General features: G+C 40.4%; 1 long non-coding RNA gene across 1 annotated transcript; it reads right to left on the bottom strand.

Moving 5' to 3' along the window:
- Positions 1-10,992: 10,992 nt before the first annotated feature.
- Positions 10,993-18,618, bottom strand: LOC122464031. The gene is made up of 3 exons (XR_006287870.1): positions 18,599-18,618; positions 14,321-15,043; positions 10,993-12,012 (listed from the first exon to the last, which is right to left on the bottom strand). It is a non-coding gene; the product is annotated as an uncharacterized LOC122464031 (long non-coding RNA).
- Between the last annotated feature and the right edge of the window lie 4,481 nt (positions 18,619-23,099).

Here is a 23,099-nt window from a genome sequence, read left to right on the forward strand (position 1 = left end):
TTTAGGGTTATATTGGTACAGCTTTGAGTTAGAGGCAGGATGGTCCAGGGGGAACTAACCTAGGACTTGGGAGACCTGGCTTCAATTCACTGCTCTGCCATAGACTTCCTGGGTGACCTTTGGCAAGTCCCTTAGCCTCACTGTGCCTCATTCCTCATCTGCAAAAACAGGAGTAACAGCTCTTCCCCTACCTCACACTGATCCTCACAAAATCCCTGTATTTAATATTTTGAGGCACACTCAGGTATTGAAGTAATAGGGGTCACATAAGTACTTGGGTAGATAAATCAGTATATTTTTGCATTTCCACTATCAACTTACCCTAAAGACTGATACTGCAATAGTAGTGGTGGGGAAATGCCTTTTGGAAACAATCCAGGGGCATGGGTGTCCCAGTTGCTTAGGCAGTATTCTAAGTGAAATTGAAGACTTAGAATGTGCGATAGTCTCCAGGTCAGATTAGAGGCATACTGTTAGGGACCCTTAAACTAGTGTTCTCATCTCTGCTGTATCTGTTTTGGAATATAGAGGGCTTTAGTCTCCAGGGCTCTCAATCCAATAATATTCACAAGCGTGTGTGCATGCTCTCTCTCTCTCTCCATATATTACAAAGTAAGAATATAGTATTTCTTGTTTGTGAAATGTGTTTTAAGAGACATCAGTTTGAAATCTAATCAGGTTTTTTTTTAAGAGCTAAAATCTTAATTTAAAAATAGTACTTTCATTTTTAATGAGCGTTTTCTTCATCTGCAACAATTGGTGGAAATCACCACCTTCTGCCCACAAAACAATTAACTCAACGTCATGATTTGCACAGGGCTCTTTTTGGAGATAAGAGCTTTCAAACAAAGGAGCTTTGAAATTCTCTCTCCAACTCCTGCAGTACTCCAGATGTTTGACCTTGTTGTATCTCACAAAAGAAACTGTGCCTAGCTGGCTGCTGATAAAAGATAGCTATTCCCCTGCCCTCGAGCAGTCAACTATTTCTACCAAGAACTTCAATAATTAACCAATTGAACTAGGCATTTGAATAATAGGTTTTGATTTCTCCCCATTAGTAACGTATATTTCAGGCGTTAGAACACTGTTCTTAAATCTACCATTAAACATGGTATTTTTGTGTCAAGACTGAGGTAACTATACCAGCTATCAGAAAATCGTAGGTCAACCATAAATTAAGCTGATGAAAAATGTCCAGACTGAAAACATAGCCAAAATATGCATGAATATTAGGAATGCTATCGATCTGTGAACACGGGGGCCCGATTCTGCCGCCCTTATTCACTACAGGCTTGATTTTGCACCATTAAAGACCATGAGTGTTATGCCAATGAGTATGGAATCAAGCCTTTAATTAGTTCCTTAGCCCACAAGTAGTCCAGCTGAACTCATTAAGACTGCTCTTGGAGTGAAGTAACAGCAGAAGTAAAAGTGGCAGAACTGGGCCTGCAGTGTAGGTCTGAACCACTGTGTGTGTGTCTGATCCTTTTCAAGTTGACAACATACCTCTCAAAGTTAAATGTTTTTACAATTTACTGTGTGTTTCAAGAAGTTGACAGCGAATACTTGACCTGAAAAAGTAAAGATATGTGGGGAGCAAGGAAGCAAGTTTTTCTTTTCTTTTGATTATAATAATTTTATCAAGACCTTGCCATCCCTCTGATTACCTCTTGTGACACACCCCCACCTCCAGAAGTCGTGAGCAACAGTTTGAAAACAGAAAAGGAGGACTTGTGGCACTTTAGAGACTAACACATTTATTTGAGCATAAGCTTTTGTGAGCTACAGCTCACTTCATTGGATGCATGCAGTGGGAAAAAAACAAACAAAAAAAAACCTCCCTCATCTAGTGCTTAGGACAGCAGGAGACCTGCCTTTAATTCCTGGTATGATCTTGGGCAAGTCACCTAATCTACCATGTGCTATCTGTAAAATGGGAATAATACTTTCCTACTTCCAAGGGATGTTGTGAGGATAAAATCCATTAGTGATTTGAAGTGTTCAGAGCACCTCAATAAATAGCTATTTTATAGCTGATAAATGGAAGGAATGAAAAGCATAACATATAAATGTTAAATTGAACAGTTTGTGACTGACAAAATACAATAATTTTAAGTTTTAGACTGCCTTATTCCTTCTTTCCTTCTGTACATGCCATATGTGAATAAATACATAGTTTGGCTTACCATAGGGCTATTTCAACATTGGATGCTAACTGATTGCCTTACTCAAAAGGTACACTTATCTGATGGAGGGTTCCCATTGATTGCATTTCCATAAGGAGTATTGTCTCTAGTTATAAAGATTGTTGAGTGAATCTGAACGATTCTTGTATTGAAAATATATTAGTCTATTGACACCAAAACAGAAGATCACTTTTTGTGCCATAATGTTCATTGAAACATTATCAAGGAATGGTATAATAAATGGAGTCTATGCCAATGAGTTAGCATGGTGATGGTTGGCGCTATTAACCTATACATGTTTTTAATCAATTTCATTCAAAAGTTAAATTTTTATTACGAATACGTTTAAAAATGCTCATGAATAAATTGGTCTTCAGTTAGCTGTAGAATGCAAATCTCTCTGTAAATCAGTCTCAGGAATGCAAACCGTAAAAAGCAAGGAAATAAGCAGGTAAGTCATTGAACATCCCAATTACTCCCTTAAAACTAAGTCTTATCTTAACTGTCAGTTAACAAAGCTTTTTGGGATGAATTTTCCAATTTTTGGGGTGGAGAGGAGACAGTAAATGGTGGCTGCGTGGATGGAGAGGTGAGAGATGTCAGGAGCATCCGTGACCGAATGCACCCCAGCCATTCGCACCCTACACGCTACTGTAATAATTGTTGTATAACATGTGCCCTGTGAGGTATCATTTGAAAACTAATAACTCACTGGTCAATAATACCATGATGATATGTGTATAGCAACATTATATGTAAAGTTATAAGCTGAAATTAGGTCTGAAATGTGTTTACCAGACCAGTCTGGGTAAGCCAGTTTCTCAAAGAGAAAGGACAAGCTGACACCTCTACCCAGGTGTTGTCAGAGTTGATGGGCAATCTCCTGTCAAGAGGTCATTCATGGACAAGGAAGGGGGGCAGAAACAAACAGTTCTGCATCTTAGCAAACAACAGCATGGAACTTCTTTCACCACCAGACTCCTTGTCTCTCTCCTCACAGTGAGAAGGAATTTTATCTAGGGGTAACCTTCCAGAAAATGCATTTCAAGGGTTGACTGAACTGTGAAAGCGAGGGGCAAAGGCACCCCAACTTATCTTTTCCTGTCCATCTCTCTCTCTTTCACTCAAGACAGTAGAAACAGCCTTTGGACTTTGGAAGAAAATCTTGGTTTGAGAATTTAGTCAGCAATGTTAATGGGAACATGTGGTAGGGGATTTCACCTTGAACCAAGTCTAGTTTAAGTTTTAGTACTAGGAAGCATTTTATCTTTATTTCTCTTCTAATCATTTCTGCCTATAATGCCTTATACTTGTTCTCACTAAAAATATCTCCCGAAAGTTAAATAAGCTTGTTTTATTCTTTAATCAAAACTAATCCAATGTTCTGTTTAAACTGAATTATGTGGGTAACTCCAATTAAAGTAGCAAACTCTTGGACATTGAGCTCCTTAAAGGACAACAAACCTGAAATATCTGAATGTCCAGGAAAGGGCTGGACAGTGCAGAACACAAGTTTTGGGGGGAAATTTGGGACTGGGAGTGTGTTGGGTCACCTTGCAAGTGGTAACCAGACTGGTGGAAACAAACGTGAGACTAGAGTGTGCTGGCAGGCTGCAGCTATACACAGAAACTCAGGGTGTGGCCTGCATGCTGTTTGTGAGGGGCCCAGGTTGGGAGCTACATCAGCAAAGCATTGTTGCAGAGCAGGGGTGACTCAGTACCTCACTGGTCAGGACTGTACCCCAGAAGGTCATAGCATCAAAAACGGAGGTCTTGAGTTGGAGGAGATGGTAAATGAAGGTCCTGTGGAGGAAGAGGGGAAAGATGAACTGCAATGTGTGGAGCTCAGAGAATTGGGAGGGAAGAGGGATGACAAGGGCTAGATGCTGCAGAAGGGAGATAAATAAGAACCATGCTGCTAGTAAACATATACTAAGGGAGTTATAACTGACCACTACTTTCCTCTCATTTTTGCGTCTTTGGTTTTTTCTCAGTTCTATGAGGTAAACATAGCATTTTTGTATTTATACCAACATTGTACAATCTGCTTTTAACGTGCCATGCTACTTCTGCAACCTCAAACATAGGCTACCGGAAAGGACCAGTTTTACAGCAATCTTTCACCGTTCCCTCCACAAAATTCCACCTCTGCTTGGATGGAACATAGGCGTTCCAGCTCATTTCTCTCGTGACTGAAATGCTGAGTGATACCATCTTTATATATCCTGCAGGAGCAGGCCAGGGCACAAACCAAATAGGTACGTTTTTAGATTCTTCTTGTCACATTTTAAAAGTCAGTTTAAGCCTACAATGTTAGTTTTGTGAAACAGAGGTTTTGCATAATTAAATATCAATGGCAATTTCCCCATGATGTTTATAAAGTGTCCATGGCAACAGATTTTGGTTTGTAGTTAAACATTTCCGGCAGTGCTTGCAAACAAACACTCCACCCTTGTGTTCCTGCATGAGAGTCAAAAGGAAAGGGATGATGGGCCTGATACAAAGCCCACTGAAGTTGATGGAAGTCTTTCTTTCATTGATTTAACTGTGCAGGTCATATTAGAGCTGGTAAAATAATATAGAAAGTGATTTGTGAATAAATGTGGAGATTTCACTTTACGGTTACTTTTGAGGGGCTCGTGAGCATTCTGATGACAGGAGACATTTCTGAGGATATTTGTGACTCTTGTATATGTCATGAAATTTTAGCCTGATGATTTTTCTGGAAATTTATTTGCTAATCGCCATTCATATGTTTAAACAGATTGGCAATCAGAGAACAGACGAAAATACCATATGACTCAGGTGACCCAGTGCATACAAATACCAACAAGCAGAAGTGAAGGTCAAAGATGATAGTTTTCAAATAACCTACAAATTAACATTTATTGCCACAAACTATTCAATGGATACTTTGGAAACCAGAATATACCGATTATTAAAGTATCAGAAATCTGATTCAGTTCATGAATGATTCATAAACTAAAACTAATATTAGTTGCAACAGATAATCTGATTAGCTTTACTGCCTACAAGCAATTAAATGAAACTGGCTAATCTGTTTTCACTGTCAATAAATAACTGTACATTTTATAAGTTGTTTGTTTAACAATCTATATAAGAACAAATAGAAAGATTTTTTTAAGTATGATTTTAACCTAACATTGTTCCTTGAATTACAAAAACACACCACCATAAACAAACCACACTCTCACTGGCAAATTCCCTTAGCTTCAGAATTGCTGCCAGTCTTCTGGATGCTTAATCACTCTATTGTTAAGAAAAATTGAGAATGAGGGGGGAGAAGTCTGTCCGGAAAAATTATATTCATATGGTCTCACTACATGAAGTAAAGACCCAAGTGTAGGAATCCTGTCAGAATGACATTTTTAGAGATGCAGAATTACAAGAGAGTAATGTTGTCTTCTAACGTTCCCTTTACTGCTCTCTTGGCTCACACCTTCTGAGGGTGGTTTTATGCAGCTTGTTGCTATGAAATTACAAATTGTTCCTGTAAATAATGTTTGTATACATCTGATACATACTGGCCTGGCATGAAAGCTCTGCACAAGATTGTAGGCAGGGAGGCAAAGTTTTAAGATATTTGCTAGTCCAGTCCCTTGTGCAAGTTAGGCTACTCCTGGCTGTCCACCACTCAAGGGCAGTTTGGGCCTTTTCCCATGGGAATGCTCTGCGCTAGGCATTAGGAATATCGATGGCAAAGCTGCTACAGTGGCTTTGTGCCACCCAAAGTTTCCACAGAGAAGGGAGACTCCTCAGGGGTCTGAATCCACTGGCTATTTTGTGCCACTGGAAAGAAGCAACCATAGCAGTGTTGAGAGGCTAGACACTAGTATTTTTGCATCATTTAGATGCTGTTAGAAGCAGGAGCCACAACTAATTAATTTGTTGGCTTTTATTATGACTCCCACTTTAACATTTATTTTTATTTTTGAGTGCTGTGAAAGTTTTGTTTGAGGCATCAGGAAGAATCTAGTCTGGACCTAGAAGTCTGTGAAATTTTTTGCTGCAACTTGATGCCTCTGCCTGTCACTCAAGTAGACCCAAGCAGAAACACTGGGTTAGATCCTCAGCTGGTGTAAATCAGCATAGCTCCCCTGGCTATGCTACAGCCACACTGCTTTATATCAGCTGAAAGTCTGGCCCCCCAGTAAAAATTCTGCATTTCTGCAACAAACATCATTTGGGGTTTATGTTGTTGGCTTGTTTGAAGGGGCAGGAGGTGAGGGATGCATCTGGAAACGATTTGCCTTCCCCCATCCTTCCACAAGGGCTGCATGCAATTTCCTTTGGCCCCAGTCAGTGCCATTCCTGTAGTTGGCTAGAGTGGGACACTTGAAAGCAATAGGAAGCACTTCCTCAGTACACAAACACTGTTGAAAGCTTTGCTTTTACAATCCTCCCTTCCCTTATCAGCGTTGGGAGCTCGTGGCCTGAATTTGTTTTCTCCACATGTTAACACTTTATGATTCCTCGTCCCCAACAGCACCAGCATGGTTGATCTACAGTACTTTCGTTATGTCCTGTGTTCAGATTAACCAGACAGAAGGCTACATGTACAGGATTCCAAGCCCCAGAGGCTTAACGTTCTTTCTTAGGGCCAGAATCCATTATTTACAGGAGTAGTCTTTATGCTCACATTGACAAAATTATCTCCTTTAAAATATGTAAATAGATAATAATTCTAAATTTTGGAGAAAAGTGATTTATTTGCCCTTTAAAGAAGCTAAGAATAAACAAAACAAAAATATGGTGAAGTCAGTAGGGCTATGTGAATAGATTACTAGTGAAAGGTGACTGTTAAAGACAGCCTATGCACCCCCTGAACCACAGTCACCAAAGTCAGGGCCTGTCATAAATCAGACCCCGCATAGCATGCAGTTGTTTTAATAAATCTATGCAGTTGCGCTAAGAAATAAATATTTGTTTATAAAGTGCACTGTAACTGAAAACCCTTGTTAGCTTAACACTATATGATGCAGACATTTTTTTTCCCCTTTTAAAGTTTGCTAATTCTGCATGGCAACATTGTGAGTATATTTCATGGATATTTTCCTTCCAATGAGAAAATAAGTTCATGGGTTTCCCTCATTACCAAAATGAAACCAAAGGTTACAGATATCCGTACATGGAAAATCCTCTTGGGAGTTAATTGTGTACACAAATCTTAACTTTTCTATTATATTTCATATGGCAGTTTTTTGTAATCTAAAGTAAATGGTAGATATTAGAAAGAAATTACCTTTAGCTGTCTGTAATCTTTTTTCACCATACTTTGCTGGGATACTAAGCAGTTTTAGAACTCTAAGAAGCACTGGCAAAGCATGCTATCAGATGAAACATATGTAGTAGAAGTCAAGGTGAGGTTAGTCAGTTAGTTTATGGCCTAAGCACTGCTGTAGTGGTTTGTTCTTTGCTTCTTGATAAACAGTGTGTGGGGATCAGAAGCACAGTTTGTGACTGGTTGGGGAGTTTAACCTGATCTTGGCATTTCCAGTGAGGGCTGTTCTAGGCACACAGGTTCACTGCATGCTCCTCAGTATTTTGAGCCTACTTGTTTAATGTCTAATTGTCTTGCTTCCCAAACCTCCACTGAACTGTTGTTAATACACTATTCTTGCAATTTCTGTAAGGGATCCTGTGTACTACTTGAAAAATCTTGCTTGCTTCTCACTTCTTTTGAGGAAAACCTTCCAGATCCTGGGTGCTATCAGAAAGTAAAGCATGGTGCACACTGGGTTTTGTATATCTTAAACATTTCTCTTTGGTGTGGCTCTTGATATTATCCTAGAATCCATGAAACATAACAATAATCTCTGATAGATTTTTTTTCTGAATGTTTTGGCACCTCCTATTCAGTAGACATCCCATAAATTTTGCATCTACAGCCTTGAAGAAACCTTGTCTTTGTCAGTGGGTAAAGACAGCTTCTGAACGACTGCTTAATCATTAAGGATAGCTATGTACACTTCACATTCAGCAGCAGTACCTCCAGTTTGCACTTTCCTGTCGGAGTTCGGAGGAAAGACTAAAACTGTGAGGTATTTGTCTATTGGCTAAGTGACAATTCAGAGGGTATAATAGTTTACAAGTATTTGAAAGATGGAGGAGGAGGAAGAAGAATTATTTGGATATACAAGGGATGGAATTCAGAATGAAGAGATGGCATTAAAGAAAATTCAGGCTGAATATATGGAAAATCACCTACTAGAGAGATCCACTGAACTGTTGAATTCCCTTCGGAAGAAAGTGGAAGACTTGCTATTGTAATTATTTATACTACAGTAGTGCCTAGAGGCCCCAACAAGCTTTGAGACCCATTGTACTAGGCACTGTAAGTACACAAGGTGGTCCCTGTCTTGAAAAACTTATAATCAGAGTAGACAAGACAGCAGTGAGAGAAAGGATTACCATCGTTTTACAGATGGGACACTGAGGCACAGACTGTGGTTTGCCCAAGGAGAGACAGATAATCTGTGGCAGAGCCAGGAATTAAACACTGACTCCTAACATTAAACTCCTAACTCCCAGGCAAGCGCTTTAACCACATGAGCACCTGCCCTCGTTAAGGGACACTGACCCATGTTAAAGACTGAACAAAGCACTAGTGCATTGGCTGGGGAATGGACTGGATGACCAAACAGGTGGTGTTGCTCTCGCTCCTTTGATGTTATCACCGATGCATCTTCTGAATTTTGAAATAACTGGGTTATTTCAGACTGAAATTTTACATTGTTGACTGCTAAAGGGTCATGCCAAAATTATTTCACCTTTGATAAAAACCATCATTAGAAGAAAGCCACTGCTTTCTCAATGACTGGCACAGTTTTGATGCCTGACTATGAAATCCTTTTTGCTCATTTATTGCCCCTCAGATTGCAAAAGACTTTCTTATAAAAGCTCAGTAGCCATTTCTTTGCTCCTATCTATTTCTGAAAATTTGCTCGTTACTGTTGCACTAACAGTGAAGTTGAGGAATTGAGAAGGTGAGTCACTCAGGTTGAATGTATTTATGTATAGCCACACCTGTTGTCTTCCGTCCAAACTAAATTCTCGGCGTGTATCTCTGACATCTCCTTGTGGATGTCTAGCCATCAGTTCAAACTCAACACGGCTAAAACAGAACTTTTAATCTCCACCCCCACCCTGAAAAAAACCCAACCTATCCCTACTACCTCCTTTCTCCATCACTCTGGACTAGGGCTGTTGATTAATTGCAGTTAACTCATGCAATTAACTCAAAAAATTAATCGTGATTAATCAGTTTTAATCGCCCGGTTAAACAATAGAATACCAACTGAAATTTATTAAATATTTGGATGTTTTTCTACATTTTCATATGTATTGTGGTCTGTGTTGTAACTGAAACCAAAGTGTATATTATTTTTTATTACAAATATTTTCACTCTAAAAATGATAAACAAAAGAAATAGTATTTTTCAATTCACCTCATACAAGTACTGTAGTGCAATCTCTTTGTTGTGAAAGTGCAAATTACAAATGTAGATTTTTTTGTTACAAAACAATGTAAAATTTTAGAGCCTACAAGTCTACTTAGTCCTATCTCTTATTCAGCCAATTGCTAAGACAAACAAGTTTGTTTACATGTACAGGAGATAATGCTGCCTTCTTCTTATTTACCGTGTCACCAGAAAGTGAGAACAGGCATTTGCATGATACTTTTGTAGCTCGTATTGCAAGGTATTTACGTGCCAGATATGCTAAACATGCATATGCACCTTCATGCTTTGGCCACCATTCCAGAGGACATGCTTCCATGCTGATGAGGCTTGTTTAAAAAAAAAATGATGCATTAGTTAAACTTGTGACTGAACTCCTTGGGGGAGAATTGTATGTCCCCTGCTTTGTTTTACTTGAAGTCTGCCATATATTTCATGTTCATAGCAGTCTTGGATGATGACTCAGCACGTTTTTCATTTTAAGAACACTTTCACTGCAGATTTGACAAAACGCAAAGAAGGTACCAATGTGAGACTTCTAAAGATAGCTACAGCACTCGACCCAAAGTTTAAGAATCTGAAGTGCCTTCCAAAATCTGAGAGGGATGAGGTGTGGAGCATGCTTTCAGAAGTTTTAAAAGAGGAACGCTCCAAAAAAGAAAATCAACCTTCTGCTGGTGGCATCTGACTCAGATAATGAAAATGAACATGCATCGGTCCCCACTGCTTTGGATGGTTATCGAGCAGAAACTGTCATCAGCATGGATGCATGTTCCCTGGAATAGTGGTTGAAGCATGAAGGGACATGTGAATCTTTAGCGCATCTGGCACGTAAATATCTTGTGATGCCGGCTACAACAGTGCCATGAGAATGCCTGTTCTCACTTTCAGGTGACCTTTATAAACAAGAAGCGGGCAGCATTATCTCCTGCAAATGTAAACAAACTTGTTTGTCTGAGCGATTGGCTGAACAAGAAGTAGGACTGAGTAGACTTGCAGACTCTAAAAATCTTACATTGTTTTATTTTTGAATGCAGTTTTTTCGTACATAATTCTACATTTATAAGTTCAACTTTTATGATAAAGAGGTTGCGCTACAGTACTTGTATTAGGTGAATTGAAAAAATACTGTTTCTTTTGTTTTATAACTACAAATACTTGAAATCAAAAATATAAAGTGAGCACTGTACACTTTGTATTCTGTGTTGTAACTGAAATCAATATATTTGAAAATGTAGAAAACATCCACAAATATTTAAATAAATGGTATTCTATTACTATTTAACAGTGTAATTAATTGATTGATTTAATTTAATCAATTGATTTAATCGCTTGACAGCCCTAGTGATTCTTAAATGCCCAGATCATAGCAGCAGCATCTTCTTCAGCAGTTAGGCATCTACCCTGCTATTTTGGATTGCGAATATTGTCAAGAAAATGAGGTGGAATACGTGCTTGATCCATCCACTTCTTTACTGCCTGCAATTTAACTTTGTTGTGGGACATTTCTTTCTTCAATGTCTCTTGAAATTCTTTCCAAATTTCAGCAGCATCAGCAATACAGCAGCAATCTTTCTGCAGTTTGTCCAAGGCTATGGAAACTGGTTTCAGTATGTTCAGCCTGTCTTCTACATTTCTCTTTAGTCCAGTGTTGATTACTTTGGCTGTGACAGTTCCATCTATTTTGTCATGATTTTTTTCAGAAATTGTCATCAGAATAGGCCAGATCTTTATAAATAGCTCAAAACAGTCAACTACTAAATTCCATTGTACATTCTGGGGGAGAATTAGTTTGGATCCTCCTGCTCTCTTTAGCGAAGCTGAAGCAAAGTGGTTATTACAGAAGTATTTTTGCAATTTCGATGACGTCCTTTATTCCTGGAGTTGTACTTAAGATTTCTTCTCTTCTTGGCTGCATTTGCATCATCTGTGCCAAAGCTATGCATTTGACACTTGAATTTTTTTTCACAGTTTGTTATAGCTTTTACTTTAAATAACAAAACAAAAATGCAATTTAAATACAAATATCTGATTTTATATATATATTTTTAAATCAATTTGTATCCACCCTGCAAAAATTCTTGGGTGAATGTTTACTATCGCACTAAACAATGCAAAAATGTCCGAAAAGGCATCATGCCGCATGGAAATGTGTGGCACTCTGGGTTACCTGCCCATAGTGCACTGCACTTTACACTGATGTAAGCACTCCTGGTGAGTATGTGCTTTGCCAGTGCATGCAGCAAGCTCTTTATAAGCAATGTACAAACTTTGATTGTTGTACACCGATGTAACTTGCATCAACCAAAGTTTGTAGGGTAGACATGGTCTGAGTCTGTAATCCACTGGAAAAAAACAGGGCAAGGTGTGCCTCCTCAGTACCAGTTGCTCGTCATAGTGTGTTATTGTAATGTGCAATGATTTATTTAAAACAATTACATATAAAAAAAGTAATATGTTTAAAGAAACATAGTGGAAGTACATCCCAGAAAGGAAGCCATGGTGTTGATACTAATAAATAACAAAAAGAAGAAAAGTTTCCTACAGAAATGATGACTCTACATCTCTTATATATAGATGTTCATGGAACCTGGGAGGGTTCCAGTGTGCCCCTTCTGGAGAAGTCCTACGAGCGCATGAAACCATCAGAACTGCAACAGAATTTAGGCTGGGCTTTTTCAAAGGAGCCCAAAGGAGTTAGATAGATACCACATATTGATTTCAGTGACAGTTGGGCACCTAACTCCCTTAGTCTTCCTTTGAAAATCTCCCCCCCGCCACCAATAATCACATGATGTTGAGCAGAAGCCAGCCAAATAATTTCAGAGGAAAAACAATCTGCTATATGAAGAAATAAACCAAGTTTTTACATAATCCATTTCTGTTTCGGGAATGTCAAGTGTTATTTCACTATACTGCAAGTGGTATCATAGCATACCTATCGCAGCTATTTTGTGAATATTCAGACTCTGTACCAGAACAGTTTGCCATATGAATGGGTCATATAATGGTGGTATTTCTGATAGCTGGATTACAGGACTGAAAAGATGGGAAATACTGTTATAATCTGTATTATGCAGTGGATTTTGTATCCCTTTGGTGAAAATACTGACCCCATTGAAGTCTGTGGCAAAACTCCTATAGACTTCAGTGGAATCAGGTTTTTACCCCTTATTTGCAGTGCTAGTGGTGAGGTGTATAATTAGAATTTTATTCCATCTGTCCATTACACATTCACCTGGTTTGCTGGGCAGATGTGCGTAGGCTTACATACAAATTCACTAAAATTATACCAGCTAGAATTAAGCAATGTGCAGCACGATAACCTTACAAGAGAGCGTGATTTCCAGGTCACAGAGATTAGTTTTAAATATAGAGTCATGTTACTTAGTATTTGTATCATCATAGCAGTTAGGATCCCTAGTCATGGACCTGGACCCCATTGCGCTAGGTGCAGCCAAAATACAGGATGAGAGAATCCTTGCCCCCAAAGAATTTACAATCTAAGTGCAAGACAAGATACAACAGATGGATACAGACAAATAGATGGGGGAGTACAAGGAAACAATAAGACAATATTGGTCAGCATGACAGGTAGTAGTTTCAGCACACCAATGGCTTAACAGTTGTCAAGAGTTTTGTAGACGTCATGGAAAAGGAGGGTTTTATGGAGGGATATGAAGGGGGATAATGCATTAGTTTTGTGGATGTTTTTGGGAAGATCGTCAAATGTGAGGGGCAGCATGGGAGAAAGCACAAAGGTGGTTGTTTGATAATTTAACAATTGGGAGATGGAGGCTGGTATCATGGGCTGACTGCATGCAGGAGTCAACATCTCAATAGCAAATGAAAGACAATGGCTCAAGTAGGGATAGACCATGAAAGGCCTTGGCAGTGAAGATAAATAGCTTGCTACTAAAGAAAACAGGAGCCAGTAGAGGGATGCAAAGAGAGGGGCGATGTGCTCAAAGCAAGGGACTAGGAAAATATTCTTTGCAACTGCATGGATATGCGCAAGGCAAGATTGCATTTGTCAAGGTGAGAGAAAAGGAAATTACAGTTATTGAGATGTGAGCTGCTGATTCTGGATGAGAGTTTTAGCTGTGTGGCTGGATAGGAAACAATGTGTTTCAGACATGTTAAGCAGAAAGAATAGGCAAGCTTAGACATGCCCTATGTGGGGACCTGGAGATTGGTGTGAATCACAGATGATGCGTGGGGTACAGGCCTGAGGGTTGCTGTGGTGGTTGTAGCAGGATGGTGATATTGTCCAGACCACCCATCTATCATGCCAACCACATTTCAGGACTGGATGTGAACGACTCAAGCAGTACCTGTTTACTGATGACGTTTTAAAGAAAGTCACACCACTGTGTTAATTAGTTCACCTTTTTGTTGCTCTGCTGGCATTCTTTATGAACCCTTACCTTTGATTGGGTAAAGCCCAGGATAGTTCTGCCCAGCAAAAAGAAAACATTGGGAAAACCTAGAAAGGCAGGAAAGGTTACCTGACTTTGGGGTAGAAATCTGCCCAGAAACACAAGACTCTATAAGGGCTCAGCACAGCATACTGGTTGCTGCCCGCCCCAGTGGCAGTCTGTGCCCGCTCTTGGTATCATCAGAGAAGACAGAAGACTCCTGCAAGACATCTACCTTTTCCTGAGATCTCCACTGTGGCATGTCATCCTGTGGTTCCTGGGTCCCTGGTTTCCTGTTGGTCCTGGTTCGAGCTCCTGAGGCTCCGGATCCAGATTTGTTTGGCTCCATTCCTCCACAAGACTCAGTAAAGTAAATAACTTACTTGTGGTCTTTTATAACCCACGTATGCTTTTAGTTTGGGTCTGGGCTTAAAACCTATCTGGGTTTTAAACCACCAAGTGTTTATAATTAAGGTTGTGAGTTTGTCATGGAAGTCAAGATTTAGTCAGGGATATATAGTACAAGTCATGGACAGGTTATGGGCCATGAATTTTTGTTTATCACCCATGACCTGTCCATGACTTTTACTAAAACTACGCGTGACTAAAATGTAGCCTTATTTATAATAAACCGTATTTATTTTTCACCTTTAACAGTGATTAATGTGATTTTTGGGGATTGCCATAGTTGATAGAAGCTAATTTAAGGGGGTGAACCTGTATGGGAGGGGGACAGGGTCCTAATAAAGAATTCTCCTAATCGTTGTCAACAACTGAACCGGGGGAAGTCACTGGCTAAGCACCTGGAATCAGAATTTGTTGAAGGGCTAAACCAGTTTTTGATAGCAGTAGCTGCTTCTGCAGGCACAGAGAGACTATTTTCTTCATTTGGACTAATTCATTCAATGTTGAAAAATCAGTTGGGAGTTGAAAAAGCAGGAGAAGTTGTCTTTTTCTTCTAGTATATGAATAAAAACAAGAAGGGATTAAAAGAGATCTACTAGTTGTAAAAATTTGAAGGACAGCCTAAGTAACTGAAGAAACTCTTGTCTTATTTTCAAGACACTTAGGTGAGTAGGAACTTAAGTGCTAGTCACTTTGTTAGGCATATTTGAAAATTTTCCCAGGCTGACCTGAAATAATCAGTATAATTCACTGACTAGAATGAATCCCTCTGTTCCTTTAATAAATCATTTAGTTGTAAATGTGAAACATAAGAGAAGTTTATGTATCCAATATATTTGATTGTTTTATTTCATAAAAATAAATTTTATATGATACTTTTTGTTTGTTCAGATTCCGGTTATCATTCTAATGCAGCTTGACACAAACCATGAGCAAAAAGTGAATTATCTAGTAAACAAGAAATATATCATTCACCATTTTCTAACATGCTAAAAATGTACAATAGGATTGAAAATAGAAAAAAGCTATATAATTGCTTAAATAAATGTATATAGGAATAGTGTACCCTCCAAGGTAGCAAAAAGATGTATCAATTCTAGTGAAAAGGCTCTACTTAGTTGTAAATCCACATATTCTAATGGTTATAGCAACCTATGAGAATGCACCTTTCTTTAGAAAATAAGCGAAGTACAAAAGTTGATTAAAACTCATGATTTAAACCAAGGCTTTCTATTTGGTGATTTAAATCACTTTGATTTAAATTAATCCATACTGACTTCTGGGAAACAGGGATCAAGTTCCCAGCATGCAACTTTCTCTGTTCTAGAAACCTTCCACATCCCATAATTTTCACACTATTTGGGGTCTTTGCCATCTCTGAGAGAAGCATGGAGCCCTAGAGTTCAGCACTAGTTTCATTAATGTTTCAAATACAGGACACACAATTCCCCAACATTTGCAAGCCTTCAGGGAATACTACAACGAGGAGAGTTTGTTGATGGACATAGTGAAAAAAATTCCAGATTATTTGTGGCATTCATGGAGCAGCTGCAGATGGCAGAGGGCCACTTCTGGGTCTGAGAAGCATTGACTGGTGGGATTGCAGATTTGGGACGATGAGAAGTGGCTACAGAATTTTTGGATGTGAAAGGCCACATTCCTGGATCTATGTACTGAGTTCACTCCAGCCTTCCAGTGCAAGGACACAGAATGAGAGCTTCATTGGCACTGGAGAAGTGAGTGGTGATCATCCTCTGGAAGCTTGTCAATGAACTAGATTGCTACCAGTCAGTGAGAAATCATTTTGGACTTGGAGAATCTACAGTGGGGGCCATTGTCTTGTAAGTTTGTAGGGCCACTAATTATCTCCTGCTAAGGAGGACTGTGACTCTTGGCAGCATGCAAGAAATAATGGATGGGTTTCCAAACAGTGCTGGGATATTAGACGGCGTACACATCCCTATTTTGGCACCAGCCCACCGTACTACTGACTTCATCAGCAGAAAGGGGTATTTTCCCCTGGTTATGCAAGCACTAGTGGATCACCAGAGTGTGCTTTGCTGAAAGTTACATGATGCATCTTTAAGAATACAGGACTCTGTAGAAAGTTGCATGCAGAAATATTCTTTCCTGATGCATGGATTTACCACTGGCAATGTGAAAATGCCAATCGTGATTCTGGAGCCTTGCTCCCCTGGCTCACGAAGCCATACACTGGCCACCTGGACAGCCCCAAGGAAAGATTCGACTAATGGCTCAGTAAGTGCAGAATGACAGTGGAATGTGCTTTTAGTAGAAAGATGGGTCACTAGTGTTGTTTACTCACTAGATTAGATCTCAGTAAGTAAAACATACCCATGGTTATAGCTGTATGTTGTGTACTGTGTAATACATGGGAAGCAAAGGGGGAAGAGTTGTTGCCAGGGTAGAGGGGAGTGGTGGAGCAGCTGCCTGCTGAATTTGAGAAGCCAGACTGCAGGATTGTTAGAAGATCCCCGCATAGAGCTATGTGTTTGAGGGAGGTTTTTTCACAGTCAGCCACCATAGTGTACTCTTGTGCTGTCTTGAGATACTGTCTGTCTTGTGTACTTTAAATTACGTATATTTTGCTTTGTGCCTGCTGGTATCTATTCTGTTGTGCCTGCTGCAGATTATAAATATTGCTGGGCCGGGGGCTTTGTCTGCTGCTATGAATGGTGTGGTGCTAACTGTATAAATATAGCTGGGTGTTTTCCTGATGCTACAAATTCTGTGGTGCCTTTTAAACCTACTCCATATAAGAGGGAGTAGAAAAATAAAACAATTAAGAAGACAAGAGCCAGTTTACTGAGCAACAGTATTGCATAATTAATAATTTGCAGTACTTGTTTCTGAACTGTGTTTTTCCCCCTATCTTCTCTCTTACATTCCTTTCTCTCTGTGGACTCTGTATAGTCTTTCTGCCTCCCTTGCTGTCTGAATGATTTTTATTTTTCTCTCCTTTCTATTTCCCACCAGCCCCTCCCCCCATGGTGCCTCCTTCTGCATGAACATTTTGATCAGTAGTACTATTATTTTACTATTATTTCCTTCACATAATTCTAAGCGAGATTCACTGATTAAGTAGATATTCTTTTTTCTGGTTTACAATATTTTTAAAGGCTGAGCCAGCATGCAACCCGGCTAGAACTAGAGGACAACCAAGAAAATAAATGGGGCAAGACCCATGGCTTGGGAACCACTTTTTTAATAACAGCATAGGCTTCATTCCACTTTCAAACCACTAAAATCCCAGTATGAACCTTAACTGAGTCACTCCTGCTTTAAACCAGTGCACCATGTGTACAGAATTAGGATACCAGAGAGCTGGTTGTTGTAATTTACAGTATTATTTATTTAAGCAATTTACTTTTTTCTGTTTGCCAAAATTTTCCAGAATTGTCATGTTGTTTAAGAACCCTTAGATTCCAAGATATAATTTGACTTTCTCGGGCTCTTGTTATAGAAGTGAAATTAGTAAATCCAGGTCAAACTTTATTGTACTTTCCTAGAATCATAAGTATTATTTAATTATAAAACCCAAGACCCAGATTTTTAAAGGTATTTAGGTGTTGCTCATTGACTTTCAATGAGACTTAGAGTCCTCAGTGCCTAAATCACTTTTGAAGATGGGACTTGGATGACTAAGTCATTTGGGCCCAGATCCTCACTTCCTTTGAAATCACTGGGGTTAGACGCCTAAATACCTTTGAGGATCTGGATCTTAGGCTTTTCTGTTTGAGTGGACCAAAGCCTAAATACTGTTCAAAATCTGTGTCTAAAGTCCCTAAATGATGGGTGGGCAAGGGAGAGATCTTGTGTTTGCTCTATCAAATTGGAACATACTCAGATATACCAAGGGGATTGGTATCAGAACCTAGATAGATAATTAATAAATTAAAGGCCCAGCTTTGTCACAGTAGTGAATTCCATTCTTCTTAGACAAGTTTAATCTAAACAGATGACACATTTAGAAAATACATTCTACTTAAATTCTCTCTTGCATTACAAGACACAATATTTGTAAATGCTTATAAATTCTTATGTCCCCAACCTCTGTAAGTTTTACCTTCAATTCCCCCCAAAATACCTTCTGAGATCCTGCCTTTTCCACATCCTTCTCTTCCAAAACAGGCCCTGAAAAATTTAGCAGATTTCTATGAACCAGAAGCAAATACTAAAGACTTGGAAAGCCAAAGGCATATCATTGGTGAAAAGCCAAGCCCATGTCTACAGCTGAAGGGAAGTGTAAAGGGGATGGGATTTCTATCAGGGCACTGCACCACAATTTTGTCATATATGCTTCCAACCCCAGGTATGCCTACTTTTCTATTACTAACCAGTACTTATTTTAGTGTGGTCTTAAAGGTTGGCACACTTCACAGTGTATATTTTACAGTACCGTTGAAAGGCCTCTTATGAGAGAATGTTGAGCGCTCCTGTTCATCAGTGCTCAGAAGCATGCAGGATCAAGCATATATGTGTGTGTACAGGAAATACACATTGTATGGTTTAAAGGTTTTAATTAGCATGAGTTTGGGATGGCCACATTACTCATGAGTGACAAAGCCACATGATGGATTTTTTTTAAAGTTTGCTTTTTAAAAAGCAACGGAATCACACACAAAAATTGTAAGAACATTCAGGTTACAAAAACAAGCACTCTAAAGTTAGGAAATGACATATTAAGGTTGCCTGTGCAATCTTAATTTGCCTCCCTTGCATGTATTATCATATAGTTTTTGATTATATGATCACAGACTATTTTTCCAGAGCCCCCAGACTCATTCAGTGCAAAGAATAAATGGTGCTCACTCAGTGAGCAGCTATTCAATATTTTGTTTTCTCCCCATTGTTCAGTGAGTGGCTCTTTGCCATATTTACTGCATGGTATTCAACCCCTGCTCTGAAGACAGAATTATTAATTTCCTCACAGGCTTCTCTATGGTGCTTATCACTATAGTATCTGAGTACTTCATAAATATTAATGAATTTATTTTCCACACCCTGATGAGATGAGGAGGTAGTATTATCCCCATTTTACAGATAAGGAACTAAGGCACAGAGAGATTAATCAAAAATATCCACTAATTTTGGATGCCCAAGAGTTAGTTTTCACATTATATAGCACTTTATATGTTCAAACCACAGCTCCCATTGACTTCAGTTTCAGCTGTGAATGCTCAGCACTTCTACGAAGCTGATCCCATGGTCCAAAGTCAGGCACCAGAAAATGAGGAATACACAACATGTGAAAATTTGGTGACTTGACTAGCATCACATCAGAATTCTGTGGCATAGGCAGGAATAGAATCCAATTCTCTAGGGCAGCATTGAACTACTTTAACCATAGACCATCCCTTCTCTTTCTGCAGTCCCCTACTTCATTCACTACACACTTAATTTCTGCAACAAATGGAGCAGTGGTCCCATAGACAGTAGTCTCCTTAACTTACACACCCCTGATTCATCCCCAAAGCAGGTCCAGTCTGTGCACTGAAAGAGACAGGCAACCTTAATTCTGGCATTTCCTAGCTTTCAAGTGCCTGACTTTACAACCTTAATAACGTCTTTTAATGTATGTAGTATTGTGTGTGTGTGACATAATGAGAGAAATTGAGAAGCTTGCAGCGTTCTGAATGCATACACAACCTTCAAACTTCAGAGTGGAATATAGTTTATATGTATTGCATAACCTTCCGTCCCCCTCTAAAAATACAAACCCAAAACAGTGTTATGGAAAATTTTAGCCCACACAGTTAAAATCTGGCTAAATTACAAGGAACAAAAGGATTTATAATGGGAAGTATCAAATAGCCTTCATGGTACGCGGTGCTACCAGCCCCACCTATAATTAAATTCAAAATGTTTTAAATTGTATCATATAAAAATCCTCCTAGGAAGGCAATGATTGTATATTTCATGCATATATATAAATGCCAAATGGGAAAGAGTTGTTCTGGAAAGTCCTATATATTTCAAGCCACAACTAGGAAAGCACTTCTCACAGTTTAGGTGCCATCTTCAGATCTTATTCTGGGGCAAACTCTAGCCAGAGTGAACTTTATATTTTGGCTCCCAGTGCTGGGAAGAAGGCTTCCTTACCTTGTGCCCAATTGCCTTCTGGAATCTGGGAAGTTCCGGTGTTCCACCCACACCCTCATTCTCCAGGCAGCCACTCCTACTCTTAGGGCTCTTTGGGATGGCGGTGACGAGCTGTTACGCCAGCTCCGTGTCACAGCAGTTCCATGGGGGCTGGATCAGCCACCTTTATGGCCCCTTTACTCTGGTGCAGCTGGTGTGAGGGGGCAGCAGCAAAACAATAAATAACTCAGTCTTTATGCCTAGAGGCTACTACACTTCATTCTGTAAGACAGTACTTGACATTGGATCCTTGATAAAGATCAGAAAGTATAATTATTGTTAAATGTTGTGTTCATCTCTCTAAACTAAAAGCCAAATCCTGTTAATCTGACCCTTGCAAGTAGTGCCACTGAATTTCAGAATTAACTTGAAACAAATTCTCCTATAACGTGCCTAACTGGCCTGTTGGGCACAGGCATCAACATCACCCCTACGCTCGCTTGGGAATCCCGAAAGGAAAAGATAGCTTTAGTCTCTGCTGAGGGCTTTAATTTCTACTTTCTCTGGCCACCCTTGTTCACCTGGGGCAGAGTTGGCTTTCTGTGGGCTCTTAGAGTGGAGGTGATTGCGGTCACATTGCAGCACTGCAATCCCCTCAACACTGCTGGGCACCTCTTCTGGAGCAGATCCTGGGTGAACTGGCCTCCTACCTGTGATTTGCTCTGATAGTGAGTGTTGAGATAATTATAAAGTTGTGAGCTGAATGCCTCAGAGCAAGAAGCAAAAATGTAGTTAAATGACTAATTGTAAACTTACCCTCTGAACACTGTGTTTTTACCTCAAATCCTATGCATCACCTCTGTGACCCACCACCAGGTTATAAAATTTAGGACTTGTTCCTGCAAGGAGCTCCGCCTGGACAGAATGGTCCACAGTGATGGAGCTCCTTGCAGGATCAAGGTTTTAGTAACGTCCGCTATTGTGAAATCCTGCTGGAACATGGAGCCAGTCTTCATCAATGGCTTTTTAAAAGGTAAGTTTTGGGGAAAAAATCTGTTTATACCCTAAATAAATACCATTATTACTTCCACTGGAAAGAGTGATTTTTTTTAAAAAGTCCCTTTTGAAAATCATGTGTGACAGGGTCGGGCCGGATGGCTACAGGAGAGTATTTTTTTTTTTTGAAGCAAAAAGGATGTTTTTATTTACATAACACACTTACAAAGTAAAAACAGCAGCATACGCAATGTATAACACAGCAGCCAATCACAACTGTTTTCTCATTAGGTTCAGGGGAGGGAAGTGTTCAAGCTTGCCCGGGCCCAGAGCGGGGGGGCTTCCTCAACTCTCAAGGTCTGCCACCCCCTCGAGTTACCTGGTGCCACACCCAGTGTCACCAACAATTCCCTCCTCTGAAAGCACCCAACAAGAGGGGCAGGCTGTGGGGTGGACAAGCTGGGGGGGGGGGGGGAGAGGGCACATGCACCCATGTGTTAAAGGACCCCTCTAAGATGGTGGTGTCCATAGCAGCAAAGGCTGGGGCTGGGGTCCCTTACTCTCTCCCCCAATCAAAGGGTCAAACAAAGGGAAGCGGATGGGGACACCGAGCAGAGAACCTCGGACAGCGCCCACCGCTCCTCAAAAGCATCAAGGGAGTCGGTGGATGCTGCCCAGAGGAACTCCGCCCGGATACGTGAACGGACTGAGGATCGGAAAACGGCCCCACAGTCACAGGAAACTCCATCGGCCAACCTCTTCTCTCTGGTTTTATAGATGGCCGTTTTAGCCAGGGCCAGGAGGAGGTTAACTAGGAGATCTCGCGACTTTGTGAGGCCACGGATGGGGAGTGCATAAATAAAAAGGTGAGGGGAAAAATGCAACCAAAAATGTAATAGAAGATTTGTGAGGAGCCGAAACAGAGGCTGCAGCCTGGCGCACTCCAAATATACGTGCGCCAGGGTTTCCCTCACACCCCAAAAGGGACAAGTATCTGGGAAGGCGGTGAACTGCGCCAAGTACGTGCCCAAGCTCACAGCTCCGTGAAGGAGCCGCCAACTGATGTCGCCGACGGGCCTCGGAACCAAGGTGGAATATAGGCTGGCCCACCAGGGCTGCTCACCCTCCAAAGGTGGCAGAAGGTCTCACCACTTTGTGTTGGGGCGGGACACTAGGGTGAGGGCGTGGAGGGAGCAGAGCAAGAGCATGTATAGATGTTTCCTTGGCGTGGTTTGGAAGCATACAGGCTGCAGTTCATGCAGCCGGCTCACAGTAAAAGGGTGAGGGGGTCGATTGGGTCTACGGGGCAGGGGTCTGATTAAGAGGTCTGGCGGGCCTGGGGTAGAGGGTCGGCAGGGCGTGCCCTCGAGCAGGACCCAGTCAAGGTAAGCTTGAGCAGTGGGCAGCAAAGCGGCCTTCACCTCCTGAAGTACGCACCGGGGGTACGAGGTCTGGAGAGCCCCATGCGCCAAGTGAGCATCAGGGGATCCAGCCAGTCTCCCCGCTCGTAG

This window comes from Chelonia mydas, chromosome 1, assembly GCF_015237465.2.
Source record: "Chelonia mydas isolate rCheMyd1 chromosome 1, rCheMyd1.pri.v2, whole genome shotgun sequence".
Taxonomy (NCBI): domain Eukaryota; kingdom Metazoa; phylum Chordata; order Testudines; family Cheloniidae; genus Chelonia; species Chelonia mydas.